The sequence below is a fragment of the Sturnira hondurensis genome, unplaced genomic scaffold (genome assembly GCF_014824575.4).
Source record: "Sturnira hondurensis isolate 20B ecotype Veracruz unplaced genomic scaffold, ASM1482457v3 Scaffold0018728, whole genome shotgun sequence".
NCBI classification, from domain to species: Eukaryota; Metazoa; Chordata; class Mammalia; order Chiroptera; family Phyllostomidae; genus Sturnira; species Sturnira hondurensis.
The window spans coordinates 6,358,346-6,385,997 of NW_028091359.1; the positions used below are offsets into that span (position 1 = coordinate 6,358,346).

The 27,652-nt window shown below is 45.3% G+C and overlaps 1 protein-coding gene across 4 annotated transcripts in view; it reads right to left on the reverse strand.

Annotated features, from left to right (window-relative positions):
* The window catches only part of TEX2 (testis expressed 2), a 99,930-nt gene extending 72,586 nt beyond the window's left edge, over positions 1–27,344 (reverse strand). For 3 of the 4 annotated variants that reach the window (XR_005070009.1, XM_037070241.1, XM_037070238.1), the window contains exon 1: positions 27,222–27,344. The gene's annotated coding sequence lies outside the window, so the exon portion shown is untranslated. Of the gene's footprint in view, positions 1–13,153; positions 13,248–27,221 lie in introns of all 4 variants that reach the window. The other variant, XM_037070239.1, reaches the window with a different exon arrangement.
* Between the last annotated feature and the right edge of the window lie 308 nt (positions 27,345–27,652).

The following is a 27,652-nucleotide window of genomic DNA, read 5'->3' on the forward strand; positions in this document are numbered from 1 at the left end:
CTCACTTAAGAAAACTAACCATCTTTCACCTTAATCCTCTCAGCAGATACATTTCTTAATGTATAGTAGGGTCACAGAGGCTTAATATTAAAACAAGGTAGAGTAAACACTGCAGGCAAGCAGGAGTTCCTGCGAACGCCTGTCCTCGGTAGAGATTTGTTAGTCTCCCTAAGGGCAGAGTGGTGTGAGTGGCCAGCCCATACTCAGACTTTCCTGTAGATCTGTCCTTCAGTTGGCCTTGAAGTCTCTCAAACTTGAATGGGCACCACAATGCCTGTGCAAGGTCACCTAAGTGGGAGGCTCATGATTCTTTTATGTCAAGCATATGAAGTCACACAAAATATGTATTTAAAGTATCCAAATACTTGAATCCAATTTCCTGTACACATACACGCACAATCATGCTTTTTATCAATAAAAACGAACACATTACTTACTTAAACACACACGAAAAAAAGTGATGGAATCACCAGGAACTCAGTTGGAAATGCAACAGCAACTATTACTGGGCACTAGTAACTAGTTTGTTACTCCAGTCTACACCTACCTTAGAACGCACCACTTTGGAAGCAATTGCTTTGTAACAGGCTACTCCTCTGGACCTACATGGGAAAAAAAGGCCTATTTCCATCAAGGTCAATCAATCAATTTCAGATACATTAAATGAGGAATCAGAGATGGACTGGTCCTCCCATGGGCATAGGACACAATCGGACTAGACTGAGTTCTGCTTCTGATCTTTGATACACTTACCTGCACTGTTTTTGTTGTGGCCTCATCTCCTGGGGCTGGCCCTAGCCCCTACCAACCCAGACCCAGGGTACAGAGTTGACCCCAGCCAGGGCCACCACAGCTGCTCATTCCTGAAAGTCTGCTTTGTTGCTGTCTCAAGGCCCAAAGCAAGACAGAAGGTAGAAGTGAAAAGCAAGTGGAATAAAAAAGAAACTGGGATGCACAAAGAACAAGAGAAAAAGCTGTTTCATGGAAGATCAGGGAAAATAAGCACAAGTAGCATTTCATAACCAGAAACACGAGTACACGGCATGGAGCCAAACTAATTCTGAAGGCACAATAAACCTGACGGCCGTATGGGGGCTCCATTGATGTTTCAAAGACATGAAGGCTATCAAGTTGTGATCTTGATGTTTTTCTATTCACAGGTCCAATAACCGCCTCACAGCAGTGTCCTGGCCTTTCCAGCTGATTAGTGCTGAGTTTGTTGATGGGTTTTTTTTCTTCTAGCTTACGTGTGTCTACAGAGAGCACTCTCTGCCAAAGCAAAACACCCAAACAGGAAAACTCTCTGGCCATCCACTTGCAGTTAAGATCCCATTAAATCTCACTCGGATGACAACCAAAAGCGCCTTACCTGGGATAGCTGAAGCTACCAGGGAAAAGCCCCAGCTCAGGAGCAGCCTTGCTGGGTCTGGATTTCCTGATCTGTCGAATGAGGGTCATGAGGGTAAAACCCCACCCCTCGGGTTGTTGGGAAAAAGAGAAAATGGGACTGCACGTCATAAACTGCAAGGACTGGTCACTGATCACATAGAAATGCTGCTGTAAGAAAGTCCACCGCTCTCTTTCCCCGTGGAGACAATGGAGTAAACCACGCCAAGGGAATATTATTACCTCTTCTCAAAAGACCCTATGTTTGCCCTGGCTGGTGTAGCTCAGTGGATTGAGAGCAGGCCTGCGAACCAAAGGAGCGCGGTTGATTCCCAGTCAGGGCACATGCCTGGGTTGCAGGCCAGTTCCCAACAGGGGTCACACAAGAGGCAACCATACACTGCTATTTCTCTCCCTCTCTCCTTCCCTTCCCCTCTAAAAGATAAATAAATAATTTTTTTTAAAAAAGACCCAAAACTTTGCAGTTAGTCTTTTAAATAAAGGTGTATCATGGTTATTCTTTTCTTGAGAAAATACAAAGTTTTTTCCTCCAAAAACTTTATGATAGCCATTTGAATTTCCATGGTAAAGAACACTATTTAGGTACTAAGCAATACATGCCCCAGTCAACTGAAGCAGCAGGAATTATTTCTTGGAAGAAGGGAGGGCTGAGGGCCATAGAGATCCAAGTCAGACCCAGTTCTAACTTGCGAGGGTGTATCAGCAGGATTCTGAGCCAGACCTCTAAGTGCTTTACCAAAAATATCTCATTTAAGTCTAACAACTCTGTGAGGTAGGTAATATTATTTCTACATTTTGCTGATGAGAAAAAGGACTGAAATTGGTTAGGAAACAACCAAAGTAACAAAGCTACTGACTAGCAGATCTAGGAATCCTGCTGCAAGGCCACGATTCCCACCACTGTGCGACACTGCCTCTTTCAGGGACTTTCACGGACAAATCAGTCCAGAGCCAACAGCAGCTTTCTACAGATGCTGGACTCCAAGAATGAGCTCATGCATTCAACATTTATTGAGCACTGGCTGCCTGCCAAGCCCATCACTGAAAGACAGAGATCTTCACCTTACCTATCCCGAGGAGCATCAAATCTGGAGAAGCCCTGACTCTACAGACAACTCAGGACAGCACTGAAAAGTGCTTTTAAAAAGCTGCAGCTGCCCTAGGCAGGTGGCTCAGTTGCTTGGAGCATCATCTGTACACCAAAAGATTGCAGGTTCAATCCTGGGTCAGGGCACATACCTGGGTTATGGGTTCAAGCCCCCGGTAGGAGCACGGGATGCATCAATGTTTCTCTCTCTCTCTTTTTCTAAGATCAGTGAACATGTCCTCAGGTGAGGGTTAAAAAAAAAGCAGTAATTCACAGAATAGGCTAAAAATACTTTAGTCTCTTCATTGTCATCAGTCCCTCAAAGCCTGCTTGGTATAACCATCAACCTATTAAAAAATATGCTCCTTGCTTTGAAGACTTTCTCAAAGAACAGTACGCCAGTGTACAACAAAGGGGAACCCAGCAGGCCCCCAGCAGTCCTCAGTACTGCCTACCTATCCCACCCCTCTAACTCACTGCCACGTAGAAGTAAATGCTCTATTGCATGAACTAAAATCATAAAAACCCCAAAGCACTGCACCTCCCTTTTTGTGTGCATATGGGAACATACTCCCATCTCCTGGGAAGTTGGTGATAATCAGCTGGGACTTCACTGAGACACTAAGCGAATCTGTATCAGATGAAGCTTCCTGAGAGGCCTCATCTCAACAATAATATGGGTTGTAGCAAACGCTCAACCCACATTAGTGAGTACCTGGCGACTTTATTGATGCCTGTCTTCCCTTTTACACTGCCTGTTTCAGGAAGTTGCTACTGCAGATTCCCTATGTAAACTACTCGACAAGATATTCATCTAAATGCCTCAAGGTACTACCATACAGAACTTAACTTCAAAAATGACACCTAGTGTTAGGTGGGCACTAGACTTATCAGGGTGACCACTTTGTAAGATATGTAAGTGTCTAATCACTATGTTGTATACCTGAAACTAATAGAATATCGTATAAATGAAACATAAATTTAAAAATAAAAAAATAACACCTAGTTAAAAACAAACTCATTTTTTCTTCAATGTACTATGTACATAAAACAAGCATTTGGCGTTTGTGGGAGATGTAAGTCTCACCTAATTTCACAATTTATGCTCTGTTACAGGCCTGTGTGCAGAAACACTTTAATGTAAGCCACACCTTTCTAGTAGGACACACAGAATCTAAGCTCTGATATCTGAGGTCATGATTTAGCATTCAGTACTTATCATCTGTAACCTATGTTACAATCCATGAAACACCACAGCACTGGAGTGGCCCTTGGGGAGCGCGGAGAAGGGCTGGTGGAGAGACAGAGAATCCACGTAAGAGCTGCGAAGGAACATGAAGGGTGTCAAGAGATCGTAGCCAGAGGGAGCAGCCGTCATGGAAGTGTCCCCAGAACAAGTGGGAATTGGGCTGGGATTGGGCTGACATCTCGAGGATGAGTCCCAGTTGGCTAAGGGTGGTGACGCAGGCAGTCTGGAAGAGGCGAGGGACCCGAGGCAGATGCACAGCCTAATGGAGGAATCCAAAGAAGCCCCTTGGATGTGGTATACAGTGTGCACAGCACGAAACGGGAGCAGTGCACAAGGGCCAGGGCATTCGGGGCCTTAAAAGCCACAATGAGGAATTGATCTGTATCCCAAGAGTAATGAGGAACTGAAAGGTTACTGTGTGTGGTCTGGAAGCAGCTACAAAGGTGACTGGATGAACATTCTGAAAAGCGCACTCTGGCTGCAGTGGAAAGTGAGCAGGTTCCTTTAGACTCTCACGACATTTCCGGTGAGCGACGGTGGTAGCCCGGACAAGGGAAGTGGCTGTAGAAATGAAAAGAGGGACTTGAGATACAAAATGAACTACATGGGACTTTGTGCGTAGGATCTGGAAAGATGCAGAAGGTGCTCTTAAGGACAAATATAGGCTTTGGGCTTAAGACTTCGGGCTTGTAAGGACAGTGGTTAGTGGTCCCATCTACCAAGTGTGGGAATAACAGGAGGAACAGACTTAGGGGGACTGTCATAGGTTCAGTGCCAGATGCCTTCGAGTCAAACACTTGATGACCTCCAAGGGAGGATGCCAGAAGGATGTTACATACTCTGGTTTAGTAACTGACACTGTTCAATATCTGCCCTGACAAGAGATTAACGTCACCAAGAGATTTCTTCCTTACAAATAACCTGAAACCAACAGAAAGAGAACTGGTCGAACGATTAAGTATCTTCTTATAATCAGGAACCAATACTGTGCAAGAAACATGTATAACAAAACCATTTCAGAAATGTCTGCATGAGTTCAACTCTCTGGGGTATGTCTTTCAAGAGAAATTCAATTCTGTCTACTATTCTACACATAAAAAATCCTTCAGAGTTTGGCATCCTAATTTAAACTAGGCAGCAAAAAAATTAAAACATAATAAAATATAAAGTAAAACTAGGCAGAAATAAAATAAAACTAGACAGCAAACACAAAACTTCGAAATGGAGGAGGAAAAATAACTGTTCCCTAAAACGAACAGTGAGGGGTGTTTGCACAGAACAGCTCACTCAGCTCACACTAATTTTAACTCAAAATTGTGAGTTAAGAGAAAGAAAGGAGAATTCACTTCTATAGAAGATTTATGTCCCAAATACACCAACACACTCTTCATTTTACTCTCACAACCCTTGGAAGCATGAACTGTGTTTCCATTCCCCAAGCGAGGAAACTAGGACAGAGAGGTGGCGACAGCCGCCTAAGGCCTCATAACGAGTGAGGGCAGAATGGGACTCGGACAAGTCAGGGCAGCTCCCCTCGCCAGATGGAAAGAAACAGCTACCCCTGGTCCCAGGCCACGTGCTGCGGTGTTTATTTCAGAAAGCTTCTTTATGATCGCCTGCAAGTCTGCATTACATTCTTAGTCTCGAGATAATATTAACTTTTAAAGAGTTGTCTTTGTCAACTCAATCCTCTCTGCTTCAGCTTCTTAAAGAAGTTTTACCTGGCTACACATATAAATCACACTCAAAAGAGTTTTATAAGGTTAGGTATAATTTCTTATAAAACTCAGATTAAAATGTAAACTCCAATCTGGAAAAAAACAAATGTTTGTTTTCAAGTGTCTACTGAACGTTTCCAGCCAAAATCTATTGAAACTATAGTGAACAAAACACTCTAACTTACAAAAAAAATTTTTAAACTACTTATTCTTAAGTCAAACCCAGAGCTTATTTTCCTAAAAAAATGCTGTGAGATACATTTCTTGCCAGAGGGCAAAAGCTTAACAACCTAATGGTCAACCAAGGATTCTATGGGAGCTACTAAGAACCATTATGTAGTCCTTACAAGTTCCAGTATATGCACTATACAGAAATGGGACAAGACACAATGAAATCATGACAACTAAAAAGAAAAAACACAAACTAGTAAGTATACCGATTACACAGTGTTTGAAATTGTAAACAAATGTCTGATATGCTACAGGGATTAGAGTTTAACCTTCATCCTATAGAGACATACATACACACACACATACATATATGTGTACAAAGCTCTTGTCAACATGTTTTAAAGTCTGTTAACCTCCTAGGTATCTTGGCAGCACTTCCCAACGTGGCAATGTGTGCCCACAGCCCAGCCCGGGACACCCTGCAGGCATGTGCTCAGGTAGGCCACTGGCTCACATCAGGCAAAATGGCTGAGATGATCCGGAAGGAGAAGGGGAAGGGGAAGGGGACGGAGGTGGAGCCAGAGATACCTAGGAAAGAAGAGACTTCGAGGCAGGTGGCCTCAGGCACATGACGCCCTGGCGGGGTGGGAAGAACAGGCATTTCCAACTCATACATGCTGGGAACGAACCCAGTGCTGCCCCTTCCCAGCTAGGAGAACTCGGGCAAGTCACACAATTTTTCTCAGCTTCAGACAGATTTTCATCTATCAAATGGGAAAAATATACCATGCTCCCCTCACGGCCTCTGTGGGGAGTGGAAGGAGTTCTACACACGCCCCTGTACAGGCTGCTTCTTGCATGGCTAGTCCCCTTCCTCCCTTGACAGGTACAGAGTCAGTTCCTGGTCTACAAAGGGGCAGCACTAACAGCAGGATGTCATGAGATTAACAGGAAGATGTATGGCAATGAGTCTGTCGATTGCAGCCCTATACGAATACTGGTTATTAATATACCCGGGGACTGCAGGGCAATGGGAGTAACTGCAGGGCTGATTAACAGACCCTGGACAAATGTTTTGAACAGTGGCAGCATCGCTGGCAGAAGTATACTGCTTCCTAAAAGATCCCTTTATAATTTTGAGACTCATGCTTTAAAATGACATTCAGGAAAAAGTCTTAGGCTAACAGCTGCAATTCTTCTCCCTGTAACCAGGCTGCAGAATTCTGGGAATTTGGGTCCAAGCAGAGGTCAGCTGGCCATTGCATGTGATGACCATTCCAGGGAAAGCATTCAGGTTGTCAGCCCTGTGGAGTGACGAAGAGCAGTGCATGCATTTTAAAGACTGGGCAAGCACACCTGTCAGTAAGCTGATTCGGCGGCCCTACTCAACACCACCAGGGAGCACAGGGAGAGGCTCAAGTCTGCTTTGATGCACAGCCAAGAGGCCAGCAGCACTTTGTCTCTCCCCCTGTTCTTGCCACAGGAAAACGGACAGTAAGAAAAAAAGGGCGTGGAACCACATAAGGCTGATCACTCAAAAGGTCACCGACACCAAAGTCCCGACTCCTCAAAAGGTCATTCAAATTAATCAGTCTCTGCAAAGGAGCACCACTGAAGTCCATAGCCCCAAAGATGATTATTTGTCCCCAAATTTAGTGGAGTAAATATGATGTCAGGACTCAGTTCAAATGTCTCCCTCCCAGAAAACCTTTCATGACCACCTCTTCCTAAAAGAACAGCCTCCCCATCCACTTATTCTCTATTTTTCAGAATATTACACCTGATATTGTGTTATATGGCTACTTACTTGCTGCCTGCCCTCCCATAGAATATATGCTTTGTATGGGCAGAAACTTCATTTGTTCACTGCTGTGTCCTCAATGTTCAACAGAGTAGGCACTTAAATATTTTTTGGTTGAATGAATGAATGAATGAATGAACACTGCACATACTGGAAATATTGGGAACACTTTGTAAAGTATATGATTGTCTAACCACTATGCCGTACACCTGAAACGTATGAAATAATACTGAATGTAAACTATAATTGAAAAAAAAACACAACAACAAACAAACACTACATACAATACCTAAGTAACCTGCTTGGTTTTTTTCCAGAAAATCCCATCTTGCACAAAAGATAAATATATCATTTACGGTTGCATTTATTTTTAGAAATTGGCCATCTTAGATCAATAATGTAACATAGAACACTATTACTACTATTACTACTATAAAGTGAGCTCTACCTTAAAACTCAAATTGCCTGTATTGAACAGTACCCTTCCAGGAACACAAGCCTCCGTGAGTACTGTGGCCATGGTACCTACCTCTCCTGGTCACAGAACCACTCTGAATATTGTGTTTCTGCTGGGAAAATGCATTTCTTTTAAGAAAATGAAATTCCAACCCAGCTGCTGTATCAAAGAAAAGAATCCTTCAGAAAAAAGGGCAGAGGGCAGGGACTCCTGGGTAGTGGGGCCTTCTCAGATCTTGACAGTACTGAGATACAAATAAAAGTTCCTTTGCAAGTCATCATCTAGCAGAGGTTCTGAAGCGGAAATCAAAGAACTGTTGCCACCAACAGGACTCCAGGCTCCAGACCTGCGGCTTGGTACCGTCTTTGCATCCCACTCCTGGTTTCTCTCCAAGGCGAGCCCTCCTGGAGAGTGCGGCGGAGGATTTGAAAGCAGGACACACATCCAACATATGCAGTTTTCACAAGGTACTTTCTTAAAAATGTACATCCTCGAGTGGGAGAATTTGGAAATCACGTTATGCACAATGAAGTATGCAATGCCTCCTCTATAACTAGCAATTTCATCTAACAAATGAATTTCAGGCTCTAACACCCCACTATGTCAAAGGCTATATCTCAGTCTTTTTACTCTCAAGGAGAAATGCGTATAAATAACCAGGGAAGTAAATGCAGAGTTGGTATTGCTTTTTCAAATACACATAATAGAACTGCCCTCGGAACAGGCAAGAAGGGGCTGGAAACAAGTATTCCAAGTCATGAAATCCAAAGACCTATAGGCAAGATTGCTTTATCCAGCAGAGCTTTCATTTAGAATGGAAGGACAGATAAAGTGCTCCTCAGATAAGGTCAAGTTCAAGGAGTTCATCATCACTAAGCCCTTATTATATGAAATGCTAAAGGGACTTAACTAAGAAAAAGAAGATGAAAAATATGAACAGTGAAAGGACAGCAAACTCACAGTTATTAACAACCACACCTAAAACAGAAGCAAACCAAGAGGACAGCTAGATCAGGAGTGGAACCATAGAAATGAAGAACACGTGGAGGGGGGACTTCCGCCAAGATGGAGGCATAGGTGGAAACACTGTGCCTTCTCCCACAACCAAGTTTGAATACAACAAAGATTTGGAGAACAAAGACACAGCAAAAAACCAGAAAACTGAATTATACGGAAGTCCGACAACCACTAACCGTTCAACGGGGACGGTAAGAGGGGTGGAGACAGCAGCGGAGCTGGGTCGGGCAGGACAGATCTTCAGACCTAGGCTAGAAGGCAGCCCGGACCCAGTCAGGGTGTGGGGCAGACTGACCGTGGTCACACATTCTCGCACAGTGAGACGGACCACGCAGGCCCCAGGGGGCGAGGGCTGACAGCGGTGGCACACTCGCGTGCAGTGGGACGAAACGCTCAGGCCCGGTGACAGTGGCAACTGCAGCTCCTGTGGGGGCAGCGGTGGGAGGCGGCAGACTGGACGCCATAGTTCCTCGTTGACCCCGCCCCCACATACAACGTCACAACCCAGCGACTTAGTTGCCCTGCTCTGGTGAACACCTTAGGGCTCCGATCCCACTACGGAACAGGAACGAACAGCCCGAAAGATGGCGCAAGAAGAACTCAAAGTCCCAGAGCCGATAACTCTCAGTGACCGAGAAATTGCCAGCCTCTCAGAAGCACAATTCAAAACACTGTTTATCAGGATGCTCACAGAATTGGTAGATTATAGTCACAAATTAGAGGAACATATGAAGGCTAAACTAATTGAAATGAAGGGAGATGTCCAGGAAACCAATAGCGATGGAAAGGAAACTGGGACTCAAATCAATGGAATGGACCAGAAGGAAGAACGAAACATCCAACCAGAAAGGAATGAAGAAATGAGAATTCAAAAAAATGAGGAGAGGCTTAGGAACCTCCAGGACATCTTTAAACGTTCCAACATCCGGATTATAGGGGTACCAGAAGGGGGAAAGAAACAGCCACGAGTGGAAAACTTATTTGAACAAATAATAAAGGAGAACTTCCCCAGTCTGGCAAAGGAAATAGACTTCCAGGAAATCCAGGAAGCTCAGAGAGTCCCAAAGAAGTTGGACCCAAGAAGGAACACACCAAGGCACATCATAATTACATTAGCCAAGACTAAAATGAAGGAGAGAATCCTAGAAGCAGCAAGGGATAAGGGGACAGTCACCTACAAAGGAGTACCCATCAGACTGTCAGCGGATTTCTCAAAAGAGACCTTACAGGCAAGAAGGGGCTGGAAAGAAGTATTCCAAGTCATGAAATCCAAAGACCTACAGCCAAGATTGCTTTATCCAGCAAAACTTTCATTTAGAATGGAAGGACAGATAAAGTGCTTCTCAGATAAGGTCAAGTTCAAGGAGTTCATCATCACCAAGCCCTTATTATATGAAATGCTAAAGGGACTTATATAAGAAAAAGAAGATGAAAAATATGAACAGTGAAAGGACAGCAAACTCACAGTTATTAACAACCACACCTAAAACAAAAGCAAACCAAGAGGACAGCTAGATCAGGAGTGGAACCATAGAAATGAAGAACACATGGAGGGTTAGCAACAGGGGAGTGGGAGGAGGAGAAGGGGGGAGAAGGCACAGAAAATAGCATAGATGGTAGGTAGAAAATAGATAGGGGGGAGGGCAAGAATAGTGGGGGAAATACAGAATCTAAAGAACTTGAGACACGTGGTTATAAACTAAGAGGGGGAGAATGGTGGGGGAGGGAGTATGCGGGTGGAGGGGAATGAAGAGGGGGAATAGAACAACTGTAATGGTATAATCAATAAAATATATATATAAAAAAATAAAATAGGGTGGAGGGCAAGAATAGTAGGGGAAATGTAGAATCTAAAGAACTTGAGACACGTGGTCATAAACTAAAGGGGAGGAATGGTGGGGGAGGGGTGTGCAGGGTAGAGGGGAATTAGAACAACTGTAATGGCATAATCAATAAAATATATTTTAAAAAATTAAAATATATAAAAATAAATGAAGGATTCTTAACTAAATGAATGCAAAATTTGGTTTTTCTGAGGAGGGAATTAATTCATGGTGGCCAAAGCTCAAAAAGGTATAGTCCCCGAAGAAGTTAAAACCCCACCCTTTAAGGGCTGTAGGGCTCTATTCTTTGGGTTATTTCAGGAAACCCAAGTTTCTCAGAGCCACCCCTGGTGAGCAAGGTTTCAATCACATTGGCGAGTGTTTAGGACCAAACACTTTTACCCAGGACGAACACTAGAAAGCCAACATTTGTTGTGGGTGCGGATGGCTCACATTTCCGGGGTGCCCAATAACAGCCCGCTGACCCCATGGCTGCGCATACAACCCCTGAAATCCAGCTGGCAAGTCAGTGAGGTCTGAGCTTTGGATGTTGGTTCTCGAATCTGCTTTGGACTTGTGCATACTGGCATTTTCGTAACAAGGCTTTGACACTTCATAAGAAGTTACATTTTTTTCTCAGATACACATTATTTTACCCAGCTAAGAAAAATCAAAATTAATGTTGAGTCTCCACTGTCTCAGTACATCATTCAAAATGCAGGGCCCATCTCCACAGAAAGGTTCCTCCCAGGCAGTTCTTTTCTTTGACTAAGAATTTCTGCATCAAAATGTAACCCTTAAGTCACCATTCCCACTGCTCTCCGGCTCCCTCAACAAACCGTGTCCTTGATATTTAAATGTTTTTCAACATACTATAAGTACATTTCCCCTCCTATTTTTCAAAATTCATTTTTTGTTTTGACAAACTCTTGCTCTCTCGGAGTTTTTTATGTGAACATTTACATAAAATACAAATTTAAATATCCTACATTTCCACCCACCCCTGCTGGGCCTGTTGTGATCACGTGTCCTTTGTTGAGCAAACCCCAGAAGAGGGGACCTTGTTACTCTGAAAATTTCGCTTTCATTTCCAATCTACCCAGTTACCAATATTCTTTCACAACTATGGCAATTTTTGGTATTTCTTCAAAAATGTGGTCATAAGTACAAAAAAGAGAATGAAAATGACTGTCTTCTGCCTGTTCCCCTGAACAGTCTTCCTACCATTTCTTCTACACCAAAAGGTCCCATTGTATTTGGAAAAGAATCAGTTTTAGAAAAAGGTACCTTTATGCTATTATTGCCAGAATGACTAGATGTACAGAACGAGAAATTACCTTCTACTGAGAAAATTGCAAAATAATTTCTAACTCTATTTGCTATAATTTGACAATTCTATCTTAAGAGTCTAAGAAATGTACCATTTCGAGATGTCTCAAAGCCATTATCCTAATTGAAATCTACTTAAATGGAATAGTCAGTTCCTTTTCAAGTCACACAAAAAGCACATACAGACCAGACATCCTTCCTATTAAACCAGGGGATGGTACGCCTATAAAGTAAATGTCACCAAAGCAGTAAAGATTTTCGCCTCGAAATTCCTTAACTATTCATCATGGTATATGTACGTGCTGATCCAGAGGCCTTCAAATGCGCACATGCGCGCGTTCTCTCTCTCATTCTCACTCACACTCACACACACACACCGAAGTGTTAATGCTCCTTTAAAAAAAATCAGTCAGGAAAAGCAGACGTGTTCTACTCATCTGGTTTTCCCTACCAAGTCTTTGTTCTCCACATGTTTTTATTTTCTTTTAAATATATTGGACATTGCACTTCTCTGTTTTCATACAAAAGAAAGTAAAATGGGTAATCCCAAACAATTAACTTGGGAATGCTCTGCGTTTTTCAATAGCTCCCCATTAAAACGGAAGAATGTAAACAGACTGGAGTGGGGAGGGAGCAGCAGGCACAACGCGGAGCACGGGGAAGTGCAGGCTGAAGGCCTGGCAGGAATAATCTGCCCTCAGATAACTGACAGCCAAGGCCTTAGCTCCCTCTGTATTTAAAACCCACAGGGCAGGCTCTTCATTAATTTTAGATGAATTTCACAGTAGGTTTTTTTGTAATTACCAACAGCTTGCGTTACTAGCTCATGAGGCAGCTCCATCAATTAAGAGATCTGGTTTCCTAAGCAGAGGCCTCCCGGATCACACGGCCCACCTTCGAGTGAAGGTGTGTGCTGCCGAGGGGCTAAGGGCCAATGAATCCTCCAAAACCCTTTCAGGGCCAGACCCCTGACCCCCAGAGCCCTGGAGGAGAAATTCAGAGAGGGGAAGAAGCTTGCTCTCTGAAGGTAGAAGATCATGGTTTTTTATTGTGATGTACATTTCTGCTAACGGGGTTCCGTTGCAATAACGTACATTTGTTGCCTGCGTTGTCTTCTATATTGGCCTGCCCCTGGAAGAGTGAACTTTCTGAAAGCAGTAACTTCTGTCTTTTCTGCCTCTGGCAAAACTGGAATAAGGCAAAGAAAACAGAATCATACTTTCATGAGCAGAGCTCACCATCAAGGAACACACGTGCGGTACACGAGAAAAGGAGGCACCAGGGACAGCAATGGCCAGGCTTGTGCTCCTGACCAGTCGGAGGCTGCACGACTTCTGGACTGGAAGGGGTGAGCTGAGTCCACCCCCCATCCAGGGAGGACATTCCAGGGAAGGGGCAGGATCCATCCACATCCAGAGCCACAGGGTTGGGAGGACCAGCCCCTGGGTCCTCTGTCCAACTTACGGCCCCCTTTCTGGCTGCAGACAAGAATTATTAGACCTAACAGAAAAGCCAACGACAGGGAAAAAATTCACTTAGAATGCATGAAGGGAGAGAAAAAAGGAGGAGAAAAGGGGGCAGGTAGTATAAAAGAGATAAAACCAAGGAAAATGATAAGAGAGACCCTGTGAGAACTTGGGTGGCCAGGGGGTGGGCAATTAAGGCATTGATCAAAAAGGAACTGACTAAGGAAACCAGGGAGAAAAATACGCTGGCACAGGTACCTGTCTTGGAGGCCAAATTTATCCAATGCTCTCCCACAAAGGAAATCGTAAGGATCTCAGCGGGGAGAAGGTCCAATAGTGAGGAAAGAGAATCTCAGGAACCCGGGGGCAGTCTGGTGTGAGTGGAAGAAGAAGTCAGGCTGGGGTGCATGGACTCCCACGGCCAGCAACCTGCAGTCTGTGCTCTAGGTTCCTCCCTAGGGCTAACTGGTCCATCCCTTCTCCAAAGCTGGCTTTAGACCTTTTTAGAAGGGAGGCACAAGAGACTTTGGAGCTGGAGTTCTTCCTTGACCTTTCTTTTCCAAGAGCTTTTTGAAAGCCTGACGAATCAAAGACCCCATAGTCACCACCAAACACATGTACACACATTTTCACGAGATGGCACATTCGACATGTGAGAAGACCCATTTCTCCCTCCCCCACCCCCACCAACATCAGAAACCCTGATTTCAAGAACTGATTACACAGTTTTGAGTAAAAGGGGTAGAGTTTTGATTTATGCCTTTGGATGTTGGGTGCTGCTCTTTTGGGAGTCTGGGCAGGACAGGAGGGTGGGGTGAAGTCCTGCTCTGGGAAGATGATGGTCCTCTAGTGCCTCCCAAAGCTTTGCTGGTATTTTTGCTCCCAGTGCCAAGATCTTACCAGGAAAACAGCCGTTTGCTTTCTAGATGCTCCACAATAAAATTCCAGAACATACTTAAGTGCTTGCTTAAGTTAAAAAAGAAAAGAAAAATTGGCACAATGACTTATATAATATTAATCTGGGAAAATAACCCAATTAACCATTTATAATTAATAATTTATCATGCATAGTGCTATTTAAATAGTACTTGCTTTAAGATTCTTTAAAGACCTTCCTTAACAGGAATGGCAAAGAGGGTAAGGATTTCATTTAAGAGATTCACAGAAGACTGCAAGAGTCTGGACCTGACCAGTGACAGTCCCCAGGCACTGTCTTCTGCAGTGCTCCAGGGGTCAGTGGGTAACCAACCTGTACTAACTCAATGCGGGGCAACCTATTTGATCAGCCCTTTCTCAAGTCTCAAAGCATTTGGCTTGAAATCATCACTGTGGTTGGATGTGGCTTCCGAAGCCAGTTTCTGAGCTTCTTGCTTGTCCGACAGGGCTACTGAGAGGCTGTGATGCACAGCCTCCGACGACAGGCAGGATCAGGAACTAACAGGGCTGGACCACATACCTGCCCTGCTTTGCCGCTGCAAAACCTCTCACTCCCACTTTAAATCCCAATTTCAGCACCTGGGTAAATAAACTTCTAAAATAGAAAAACACAGCAAAAAAAAAATCCCCCAAAACACCTTTCTCTCCTTAGCTTGTTACAGAGTACCCTTCTCACCCAATATTAGCCAATCAACGGCTCCCACCTGCTCTGTGTTAACTCAGCCGAGTTGCGTAAGAGGCTAGGGTACCCACTGTAGCACCATAGAGGGGAGCCCAGGGGGAGCAGGAGAGTGCGTCTGGGAGGGAAACTGAAATGAATGGGTCAGTCTTGACAGACAACACAAAATGACTAAAATCCTCATCAGGCCACGGAAGACCTAGGTTTTAGAAGTAGTTAAACCCGCAATTTCTGGAAGACTTCCTCTAAGCTGTGGGCCAACAAAATGTATTTTGAACATGCTTTACATTTTAGTTTTCAAGACAAACATTCTGGCATTATAAATTCATATCATTGGAAGGACCTCTTGACCAACTACCCCCCAAAATTCTAGGCCCTGTATTTGCTGCAATCTGCTACCAAAGAAATGCTATCACCTAATTCAGAAACTCGAGATGTATTTTTTCCTTCCATAAGACTTTCATACCACAAACCAGACCTCATGAAATAAAACCGACTTTGGGCTATATTAAGCCTCTGCCAACACGCCTCTCGATCACAGTCAAGCCTCAAGAAAAAGCCAGGCGGGTCAAATGAGTTCAGTGTCAGCTTAGAACATGATCAATAGTTATTTCTGCCGGCAGTTTCAGCCTTATGAATGCTCCTGCTTTACTATTAACCTACCCCATCAGAATCAAATACCACTCATCATACATCCCCACAGACATTAGCCTACCCAGGGAAATTAAAACAAAAGCAACCCATTTCTCAGGGGCTTTCTAGTACTGACTGATTTTCCAGTTCACTCTTGCTTACGGGAAGCAGCTCAACTTCCCCTGATGACAGCTCCCGTCAGACTTCCTAGCACAGGTGCTGGATGGGAAGCCAAGGAGGGCCCACATCAAATCAACCTATAGGCACTGCTACAGGCTAATATTCAAGAGGTCATTTCTAATAGGCACCTGGATTTGAGGACACCAAGATGGTTCCTTCTGCAGCTTCCATCAGGAGCAGGTCCATTATTTTATGGAAGGAAACGACAACATAAAGGTGGAAGATGCTCAGCCCAGTGACTGCTGGTAAGGGCAGGCGTGGCAGGCGTGGCAGGCGTGGCAGGCGTGGCAGGCGTGGCAGGCGTGGCAGGCCAGCCTGCTTGAGCCAGCACTCGGTTTCTGGGCTGTAATCCCTGGCTCCCTTGCCCTCTGATGGCTCTGCCCCGTCTTCCCCATCAACCAGCTTTTCCTTATTTGTCATCCTTAGGCCCAAGTAGCTCCACTCCCAACACACACTTCCCTCAGAGGTAACAATTTCAGCAAGTCAGGGTTAGAATTTCCCGCTTTAAATAAAATTCTCCTCAGCCCTGGCTGGTGTAGCTCAGTGGATTGAGCATAGGCCTGCGAACCAGAGGATCTTGGTTCGGTTCCCAGTCGGGGCACATACCTGGGTTGCAGGCCGGTTCCCTGCAGGCCAACTCCCAGCAGGGAACACACCAAAGGCAACCATACATTGATGTTTCTCTCCCTCTCTCCTTTCTCCTCTAAAGATAAATAAAATCTTTAAATAAAAATAAAATTCCCCTCAAACATCTGAATGGTCTACCACACCTGCCAGGGGTCCTGTGTTAAAAATATGTCTATGAGAGAAATCATCACCCCTTCAGGCTGGCAGGCAGAGCCCTACAATGACACAGCCTGTCCCTGCTCTACATCACGACTGAGACGCTCTCCATCGACCTTCTGTGATCAGGGCGCACAGAGTGACTCTCTCCTAGGGTCTTCTTTTGGAGCCAGGTATATACCCACAGTACTCTGCTCTACGCCCATCCAACCCACCACCAGGTCATACGCACCTGGCTGTGCTGTTAAGGTGTCCAGTGCACAGAGGCTTTTAGCTGCTTACCCTCAGGCATGAGTTTACAGATACCCGACTCCCCCCCCCTTGTATCCTAAATGTTGAGTGTAAGGCCTTCTTAACCAGAAAGCACATCACTCTGGTCTTCAGGAACTACCTCCTCGTCAGTTATCAAAGAGCCTGGTCTAGGGAGCCAGTCCCTTCCTTCCAAAACAAAACAAGAGAAACATTACCTAGAAAACCAGCCAGTGACATCCCCCATTAATTTTCTCTTCCAGAACCACAATCACAAAAGTTTTAAAAGAAAGTGAACCACCATCTCTGCCTCAAATCCTTCAATTTCCTACTTAGAACTTCAAAGTTCCCCATGAAGGTCCAGGTGTCACATATGAGTGCCCCGAGCCTGTCCCCATGACAAGTGGATCTCAAGAGCCCTGGCGGGCTCTTCCCCTCTGCTAGAAGTTGGCCTCGGAAAGAGCACAAGGTTCCCCCGGCTGCAGGATCATGTGCAGACACAGCTGCCTCAGTTCTCGGACTGCAGAAAGCCTCTCCCCACCAATGTGCTATCAGAATTCCTTCCTACTGCTGCCTGGGGGCCTCTTGAGGGTCATTAACAAACAGCTGCCCAAACCCCCCAGGGGCGGAGTACTCTGGTTTGCTAATAGCACTGAGGGCAGTGGGTGAGGAGGAGAGAGACAAATAGGAATGGTAGAAGCCCTCCCTTCTAGAAAAGGAAGAAGACTGCTACACACTTGACTGGGGGCTGCACAGACAAGACTCCAATCTTGAGATGTCAAACTGGAGCCCTATGCTACTGAAGACATATGCAGTGACAGAAGGATGACTTCGGGCTGGGACAGGAAGCCTGTACAGACAAGAGGGCCACCCTTGTAACTTGGTGGGTGAAAGCCTTTCAAGTCTGGGTCAAGGGCCCAGAACATGCTTTTGCTGTAAGGCAGCTCTAACCCCACTGGACAGCTCCAACGATAAAACCCCATGGACTTTCTTCCCCCCTTACTCCCCTCCCCTTCCTGAGTTATTCTGAAAACTATTCAATCCCTCTAATAAACCCAAATTTTAAATTGCATTTCTCAGGTTTCTACTGTGCTTACATCCATTTATTCATTCATCACCTAACAAGCATTTAAGAAGCTTATGCAGTGGGTCAGATACTATGCCAGGTACTTGGTATGCAATGGTGAGCAAGATCAACAAGGTCCCTGCCCTCGTGGAGGAAGGGGAAAAACAGATGTCTGCTAACAAATAGGGAATAAAAAATGGTGAGAAGTGCTATAAAGGACCAGAGAAACAGGCAGTGAGTTAAGGGGGTAGAGCCAGTTCCCGAAGAAGGAGCAGGTGGTTCAGTTCCTGAAAGGCCAGCTCCCTTCCAGCTGGGGACAGAAAGATGCAGGGAAGATAATAAATCAGGAGGAGAGAGGCATGGGCCCAGGCAAAAGTAGAAGGTAGGAGTAGATGGATCACCCAGCTTTTCAGAACAGGTTCAGAATGTGGCTCTTAACCCAGGAGCAACAAGAAGCCTTCATAGGGCTTTGAGCAAGACCATGACATGATCATACAGGAATTTTTAAAATGACTCTGGCTGAGGCAGGGTTAAGAGATTAGAAAGGAGCAGAGAGGTAGCTGGGGGGAGAGCAGAGGGGGGTGACTGCTGCCGTCTTCCCAGCAAAAAGATGGTCGTTTGGACTACAGTGGGGGCCATGAAGTTGGAAAGAGAGAGACCACTGGAGGGATGTTTAAAGATAAAACTCAACACTCACTAAGGCCTCATGGCCAGCTTGCATTTTCAGTGAGGAGGAATGTCAATTTCTTTCGGCAGAAAATACTGGCGGTGCATAATCCACAGCCCATGGTAGTAAATTTCCCTTGGCACGTATTTGTCAGAATTTCTAGATAAATTCAAAGCTGTTATTTGCTCTTAAATCTATTCTTAAAAACCATCATCCATTTTTGAAGCACATTTACCAAGACGCTGGCAATAAAGAAATGACCAAGGCCCTCAGCATGTCTCCTCTGAGCCTCTAAATCCTCCTGGCAGTGAGCACAGCTCCCAAAGCTGGGCATCCTCCCTCCTGAAACCTTCATACCAGCCACTTAAGAGAGGCCTCTCTAGCTCTTGGAGACGTTCCGCAACGCAACAAGCAATGCAAGCACTTTGCACTCAGGAGATTCACTCTTCATTTCATAACATCCTCGGCCCCAGGAGACATGGCATGCAATCTAACTTCTCCAGGTCACCAAACCACTGAGGCCTTGCTCTCACGGGAAGATTATGAACCCCAACAGGCAGTTCTTCCCTCTATGTAATCAAACTCATCTCTAAAATGGACTCAGTTCAAGAACTACATTCGAATTGTGCTCTTTCATTTGTTGCTGAAATTAGCTTGCGCTGGATTCCATGTTATCATGGAAACTGATGGGTTTTGTAAACCCTGGAGCTACACTGTCCAATGTGACCACATGTGGCTAGTTAAATGGAAATTAATTAAAATCAAAACTTCGGTTTCTCAGCTGCACTAGCCAGGTTTCAAATGTTCGGCAGTCGCCTGTGACCAGTGGCTACCAGACTGACAGCACAGGTCTGGCGCACGTCCAACACTGCGGGAAGGTCCGCTGGACAGCGTTCCACCAAGTTGTCGCCACAGGGTTCTAGCACAGTTGACTTGAATTTTCACTTAAAAAATACACAAAAGTTATAAAGAGACTTGCAACATATTAACTGTGTCCCTTTGACTTTACAAGTGAATGCCATAATTTGCATTTAATATACACCACTAATATTGCTTTTTAGTCAGTTTCATAGTTTGGGCTTTGTGTCAATTTAATTCACTAAAAATGTCTGAAAATAACCTTGTAATTCCTTGTGGGGAAGAAAGGGACCATGATTTTACAAGTCACTGTGGACAGAAACCGTCTTCCTTTCTACACACATATCCTACACACTGCCCAACACAGTCAATATTTAGTAAATACACAGATTAACTGAAAGTGCTCTAATTCTTTATGCCTGCTTTTCATTAGCAAGTCTATAAGGGGCTTGCAAGAAATGTTCATTTCAGATTCTGAATTTCAACTACCACCAATTTTGTAATTTGCAGCACGCGGAATTGTTTTTTTCCTCTGGAACCACATTTCCCATATGCTTTTATATTCCAAAGATACATTTATACTGTGAGAAAATATCCACCAACAATGCTTTGAATGTGGAACTATCTTGGAATAAAATTATCAAAATGTTGATAATTACTGAAACTGAGTGATTGATACATGGGGTTCATTACATTATTCTTTACTTTTGTGAATTTAAAAAATGTTTCCAGAATAAAAGTTTCTTTTTATAAGAGAACAAATGCAATTACATATAAATTTGCCCAGTTCTAATAAATACGCTATAGGATAATTATAAACTCTGATAAAGCTAGGTTCATACTATTTTACTGAACATCCAAGCCAAGCCAAAGAACCAAAGCCAGTGATTCATGTTATGATGTTCTCCTCCTGTGTGATTCCAAGGTGTGGCTGTTCCTCCAGGTGACAGACAGGCACCACATCAAATTACACTGGAGACGGGATTCATGTGGGTACTGCACCTGAGGCACCCTGTTTGATCTCCTGGTAATAAGGCCACTGGCCTCTGTAGCTACTTATCAGAAAAAAAGGCTAAGAATCTACCTTCCACATCCAAACACTAAAACAGACAACTGCAGGGAAGAGCAGGGGAACAACTGCTTCCGGTCCACCCACGCTTCAGTCGGGCATCACACCCACTGCACAGGCTCCTACAGGAAGAGCCGAGACTCCACAGTAAGCGCACCCCAGGTACAGCGCACGGCAGGCCGCCCAATGCCAAGGCTACCTTAGAACACCCCCAGCAGGCATGCGTATTAGCCACCTTAGTCTTTCTTACCTTCAGCCCTTACACGTGAAATGATAAAAGTGTTGATCAAGACAGAAGCTCATCCATTCTACGTCACGTTCCCCACTGCCTGGGAGTGAGCAAACCCTTATCCACAGCCCTTCCTATACATGCCAGGCACTGCTCTCGGGCCTTTCCAGACACTAGTTCACTCAGTCCTCACAGTCACTCAGAGGTGGGAGGGAAAACAGAGGCACCAAGAGGCTGAGAAATGCCCAAGGCCCCTCAAGCATCTGGCTCTTGACCCCCAGCTTTTCACCGCTACCCCATGCTGCTCTTCCTGTGCCACATCTGCCTGCCTTTCCCATCTGCTCCCCCCTCCTCTTTGTCCCTCCTCATCGCAGCCACATTTTCCCCATGTCATTCCCTCTCTAGGAAAGTTCTTCTCGACACTCCCAGTTGGTGGCTCCTTTCCTTTATTCTTTCTCAGTGCCCTGTTCTTTTTCTTCAGAAGAAGAAGATCTCCTACAGATCACAACTGAACATATATGATGCATATGTTTGTTCATTCATTTATGGTCTAGACTAGACAACGCACTACGTGCTGGCAGGAGCACGTCTGTTTTGCTCCCCACTGGATTTCCAATGCCAAACACAACGCTTGGCTCCAGAAGACACTTAAATTTGTGTTGAAAGATTAATAGTCATTCTTCAGTCAGTACTTTCAGTGAAAAGGTTTTTAAATTCCCTGTTTCAAGCACTGAATGATAAATATAACCAGCTTTAAGAACACTGCCTAAAAGATAGCATTATCCATAATAAAGGACTCAGAATTGAATAAGAGAACAGGCTGGCTTATGTCAGCTTTCAGTAACAAAAGAGAAACGAAACTCATAAAATGCATATTGTGATTCTGAAAGGTTACTTGCAGGAGCAATCCAAGGGATGAATTTAAATCTTAAATCCTACATAAGCTTATGGCTGAAGAGAGCTGTTCCTGCCCTATGCTGTTCTCAACTGTTAGGATAAACTGGGGGGCACTCAGTTTGTTATTCCAGTCATCTTCTTAGATGGAGTCCTTAGGACCGAAATCCAGGCAAATTCAATAGGCAAAGGTCATCTGGTTGTTTCAAAGCCCACACATTTTCCCATCCCACCACCAGTTTCAATACACAAAGGTTAGAGTCTCCCTAAAACAGTCCCACTTATGCTCACAGTGACCTGGCTATGGCTTTTGTTCACTAAAGAAAAACTTTCATCTCTGGCTGGTGTGGCTCAGTGGATTGAGCACCAGCCTGCGAACTGAAGAGTCACCAGTTCAATTCCCCGTTGGGGCACTAGCCTGGGTTGCAGGCTAGGTCCCCAGCTGGGGACCTCTGAGAGGCAACCAATCGACGTTTCTCTAACACGCTGATGTTTCTCTCCCTCTCTTTCTCCCTCCCTTCCCCTCTCTCTGAAAATAAATTAAAATTTAAATTTAAAAAAACTTTCAAGGATTCAAGTCTTCTGCAACTCCCATAAGGGTTATTCCTTAGGTTTAACAGCAGATTTCATTGAAAACTCAGAATTTAAACAGGTGTCAGTACATAATAACAGGCTAGAAATGCATGACCTCAAAGCAGGGAGAATCTTACTTTCTAAACTGGGAAAATTTCCAGGGTGGCCTGGCTTGAGAGAATTCCAAGATGAGGCAGGGTCCGCCTGAAACGACCATACAACACAAACAAGTCTGAGTTGTATGTAGTTCACCTGCAAGCCCTTGTCCTTGCTCTGTGATCTTGGGCAAGTTACTTAACTTCTCTGAATCTGCTTCCTCAACTTAAAATAAGGTTGATAATAGGGGGATGTGAGGTTTAAAAGTAAAAGCAGTGCCTGGCACATAGCAACTCCCCATAAATGTGACAGTTAACTCACATTGTTACCACCTGCCAACCGTTTTTTTGCTTTACAAAGCATTATCACAAACATCCAAATGAGACTTTGGGAGTACTGAATGGTTGCCTTTCACCCATTTAACTTCTCATATCCTTAGGTTCACAAGCTCAAATAAATTCTATGGCACTGTGTTGGAGAGGGGGCAGGGGAAAACTAAGAAATCTAGTCCTCATTTTGGAAAAGAGACTCTCAAGACCCAGAGTGGTGAAACGCTGTGCCCAAGAACACACACAGCATCAGGATAAATCCCCAAGACACACAGGGCAGCAGGTGAAACCCCTAGGCATCTCTTGATGCCAACTCCAGTGCTTTCTCTACCTCACCCAAGGCGGGTTGAGGGCTTTGGTACTTTCATGACCTCCTAGCATCCTTCTGATTAAATGTCTCATGGACATTTCACATAATGCAATTAAGCAGTTTAGGAAGGGGTAACACAGAATCTTGTACATAACCCTGAGGTGCTCTAAAATTCACATGTAAGAGTATTCACATCAGCGTAGGTTTCCAATCTTCTTATAACAATATTTATTTTTAATTTGGGATTTAAAATTGACACAGACCTTAACGAACAGGCAGGATAGAGGGAGCTGTTTGTCCATGGCTTGTTAGCTCCTGAAGTTAATGCTTCTCATGGGGACAAGAATCAGCCAAAGGACAGAGCTCCAAGCAAACTGGAAAAACGTTCCTCTGACCCACAGATCACGGATCACTGCCTGGGCTCTGAGTGGCAAATCTTACAAGATGCTCTGTTGAGAGCCACCTGCCACTCAAAAGTCTGTTCTGTCATTCCACAGCATCAACTGCTTCTCGGTGCTCCTTATATGCCAGACACTAGTAACTTCATGAAATCCCCACAACTACCTATAAAGAAATAGAGGTACTACCGTAGTTCATCTGACAACTACAAGTGTGAGGCCCCATATTATAGGACCCTTTTTCCCCCAAGAAATGTTAGGAAGAGACAAATTATAATGTCTTAGCATTGCTGAAATGTGAACACTGTCCCATTTTACACATAAAGAAACTGATGCAGAGAAAGAAAATAATTTGCCCAAGGTCACCAGGCTGGTAAGTGGAAGCATTTGGATTCAGGCCTGGTAAGTCTGATCACTCTTTTCACAGCAGCAAACTCCAATCCCCCCACGGCCACAGGAACTACCCATAAATGCACCAGGGAGAGGCAGGACATGGGGTGCCAATTCTCGCTCTACCATAAACACACTGACTGCAGCAATTCTCCAAACACCTCTGAACCTGACCTTTCACATGCCCAACGAAGACACTGTGCCAGACTGTCTCGAATAAACTGCCATTCCTCTTCTGGGAAAGACGTGTAGTCTAACAGAAAATGCACGTTTGGAATCAAGTCCCAGACGGAAATTCTTGCTCTGCCATCCAATCAGTTTATCATCTTGGGCAAGTTAATGAACTGCTCTGGGCCTCAGTTTCCTCTTCTACAAAATGAGGCCAGCTCCATTAGAGGATGCTCGAGGGCTGGAGAGGAGATAGACAGGGTCCAGCAGAAGTCGGGCTTGCTTGAGTGTGGTTGGTGGGGGTACGTGAATGTCTCACACACGATGGACAGCAATTTAAACATTGCACCTAAAATGTCACACAGTGTGCTTGAGTGTGATATTGTTGTTACAGAATTACATACTTGTCATTTTGTAATTTTAAAAAAGGGGTGTTATTTGTCTGGACCCTGTGTGTGTGTGTGTGTGTGTGTGTACACGTGTGTGTGTGTATGTAAAGAAAGTAGTACCTAGCAAAGTTATACTTCAACAAATGCTCTCTTTCCTAAACTAGCCACCTTCTGGCTCTGGATGGGTGGCTCAATTGGTTTCAGTGCTGACCCAATAAGTGGAGGTTGCAGGTTCAAACCCAGGTCAGAGCACATACAAGAAACAACCAATGAATGCATCAATAAGTGGAAGTGCAAATCAATGTTTCTTTCTCTCTGTCTTTTTCTCTCCCCCTCCCTCCCTCCTTCTCTCACTCTCCCCCTTCTTCTCTACATAATAAATAAATAAATAAATGAAAATTACATAAACTATTCACCTTCTGCTTCTGCTTTGGGACAGAATTGAAGAACAAATATTTCCTGTGACTTTGACAATTCCCAAGGAGGACCCCCGGGAGAGAAGGAGGATTAGACAGAAGACAGTAGACCCTAAGGGATAGTTTTTTGATCCATTCATTTACTGATGGGCACTTAGGTTTCTTCCAGCTCTTGGCTATTGTAAATTGTGCTGCTACTATGTTTTGTTCTTATGTTAAGTAATAATCTATGCATTTCTCTCCTTTCTTTCATTAAAGCCTCAGAAAGTCCTCAAAGCCTCAGAAAATCCTCGGAAGATGATAGCTTTTGACTTAGAGAGCAGGTGAATCATTTGGTAGAAACAAACTCTCAACTCATTTTTTCCCCTTTAACTTTCATCAAACCCACAATGCCTTGCAATTTCTGGCACATACCTGACTCTCAATAGTAATTAGCTGAATATTTGTGACTACAAGCAATTTCTACAACCCAAACTCCAAAACGTCCTATACATTTATTCTACCTAAAAGCCTAGTCGTTCCTGCTTCCCCTCCTGATGCAGTCTAAAACATAACCGCTAATAAACAACCTGCGTGGTGTACACTACATATCCAATGCTCTCACACAATGGCCTTCTACTTGCTCTTCAAACCTCAGTGAGGCACAGCACACTCCACCCAACCAAACTCTTGAACTTTCCCTCCCTTTCATCTGTCTCAGCCCTTGGGTTACTTGTCAGTTGTCTCATTACCACCACCTTCCAACCTGAGTCAGTTTGTTAATCTCCTTCCTCTCAGACACAGCACCTTTTCCTGGAGATAAATGTGCAGGCAAGTTGAGATCACCCTGAGCCCCTCCACACCCCTGCTCCAGCCTTCACTGACACTCCCAGAGGCCCCTATGAAAGAAAGAATTATATGGCAAAAATCCCACTCGGTCCCTATCACCTCAGGAAGCTTCCCTGCTTTCCATAAGCTTGGACCAACTAATGACTTTCGGAAGAATGTGAAAGTCATTAGTTTGAGGGCTGGGTAAGAGCTAATAGAAATGGCAGTTCCACTCTTCTAACACTTTCTATGAGATAGGCTTCACTGTGTCATAGGGCTCTGAACCCACATACCTAGATTCCTCAGACATTTCCTAACCCATAGCTCAAGGGTCATTTATCTGCCTCTCCATTTTCCTGTACTGGTTTCCATTCAAAAGTCATTCATTGTTTACCTTCCAGCTTACATCTGACTCCTGATAAGACTCCTGTGAGACCTTGGATAAAAATCAGTAAAAACATGCAAGAGGCTGGTACCTTTCAATTCTTGTGGTGAGCAGCCATGGTATCAAAGCCTGGGACTTCAAACATAAATATGGCACCACCCCTGCCTTCCCGGTGCCCACGCTGTTCTTCCCTGTGCAGTGTCTATAAAATGTAGTGACAAAGTACTTCACAGCTTTGCAAAAAAGAGCGAGGGTGGAAACAGACTTTGCCTTTACATTTGATGCCCTGTACTCATAACCTGTAATAATCGATAAAGTAACCATCAACCCATCGCGGGGCTAAATATTCCAAAAACCTTTTTCAAAGGGGGAAATGCCCCTCCACCAACCACCACGTCAGCCGCGTTTTCTGGGCAGTGTGCGCGGTGCAACTTAAGTCCACTGTTCATTCCTTCTCCCGCTCCCACCGTTTTCTGCGTGTGCTCACCAGCAACCACAGCCTCCACCGTCACACTCGCGCTCTGGGGCAGGACACCTGGCGTTAGGCCTCGGCCCAATGTCACTTGTTAACCTTCCAATTCCCGTCTTTCCGCACGCCGCCGTCTCACGTCTAAGGTATGCAAACCACCCCAGGGCCACCCGCGATTTCCAGGAGTTGGAGAAAAACAACCCAAGGCGCCAACAGCCTCCAACAGATGCGCGTAAAAGTAACTGCGGTTCTCGACTTCCAAACATTTCGCGAGGTTGGGCAAGGGGGCGGCAGGAACCCGGGGCCCCATTCATAAAATTAAAAGCTCTTCTCCTAGTTTCCATGCGGACGGTTCTCCCCGGCCCCCGCGAGCCCGGAGCCGGGAGCCTGACGACTGCAGGATAAGGAGGACTGGACAGAAAGCACCTCTGGCCAGGGTCTAGACCAAACCACCCCACACTGCCCCAAATGAAGGAAGGGTCCGCGGGGGCGAGGGGAGTCGCGAGTGGGCGTCCGCGTCAATCCCAGAGCCGTGACAGCAGGACGGGGCCTTGGGCTCTCCCCAAACATCCCCCAACCCCCCGCCCCCGAGGTTACGCCCCACCGCACCAACGGCTGCTATATCCAGAGCGCACCCTGGACCCTACGGGGTCGGACCACCACCAGCCCGGGCCTTCTCCACGGGAGCTCCTCCGACAGCCGGCCCGGCCCTGACGCGCTCACCCGGATCCGCTGGCTACCTCATTGTACTGCGCCGGCCTCCATACTCCGCGGCTACGGAGACTCCTGCTCAGGATCTGGCCGCCGTCCCGCCGTCTGCCCTATCCCGGGCACGGGCCGCCCCGCCCCGCCGGCGGACCGCCCCGCGCCCGCGGCGGCCTCAGAGTGGTGGGGGCGGAGCAGGCTCCACGCCAGGCCCAGCCAATCCAACCCCTACCTGCCTGCTGAGGAGCAGCCGCGGAAATGGGCGAGCGATTGATCGAGTCTGTTAAAGGAGCCGCCACCCACAGAGCTGGGGGAGAGGGGTGGCTGCAGGGTTAGTTGGAGGGACCCAGGTGTAGTCAGAGCTGCTCTTCTCTGCCGACAAGGCTGCACCGCCTTACCCAGCTCTTTGCATTAATTTCCTTGTCTTGCAGCCTAGCAACAAGTGGACA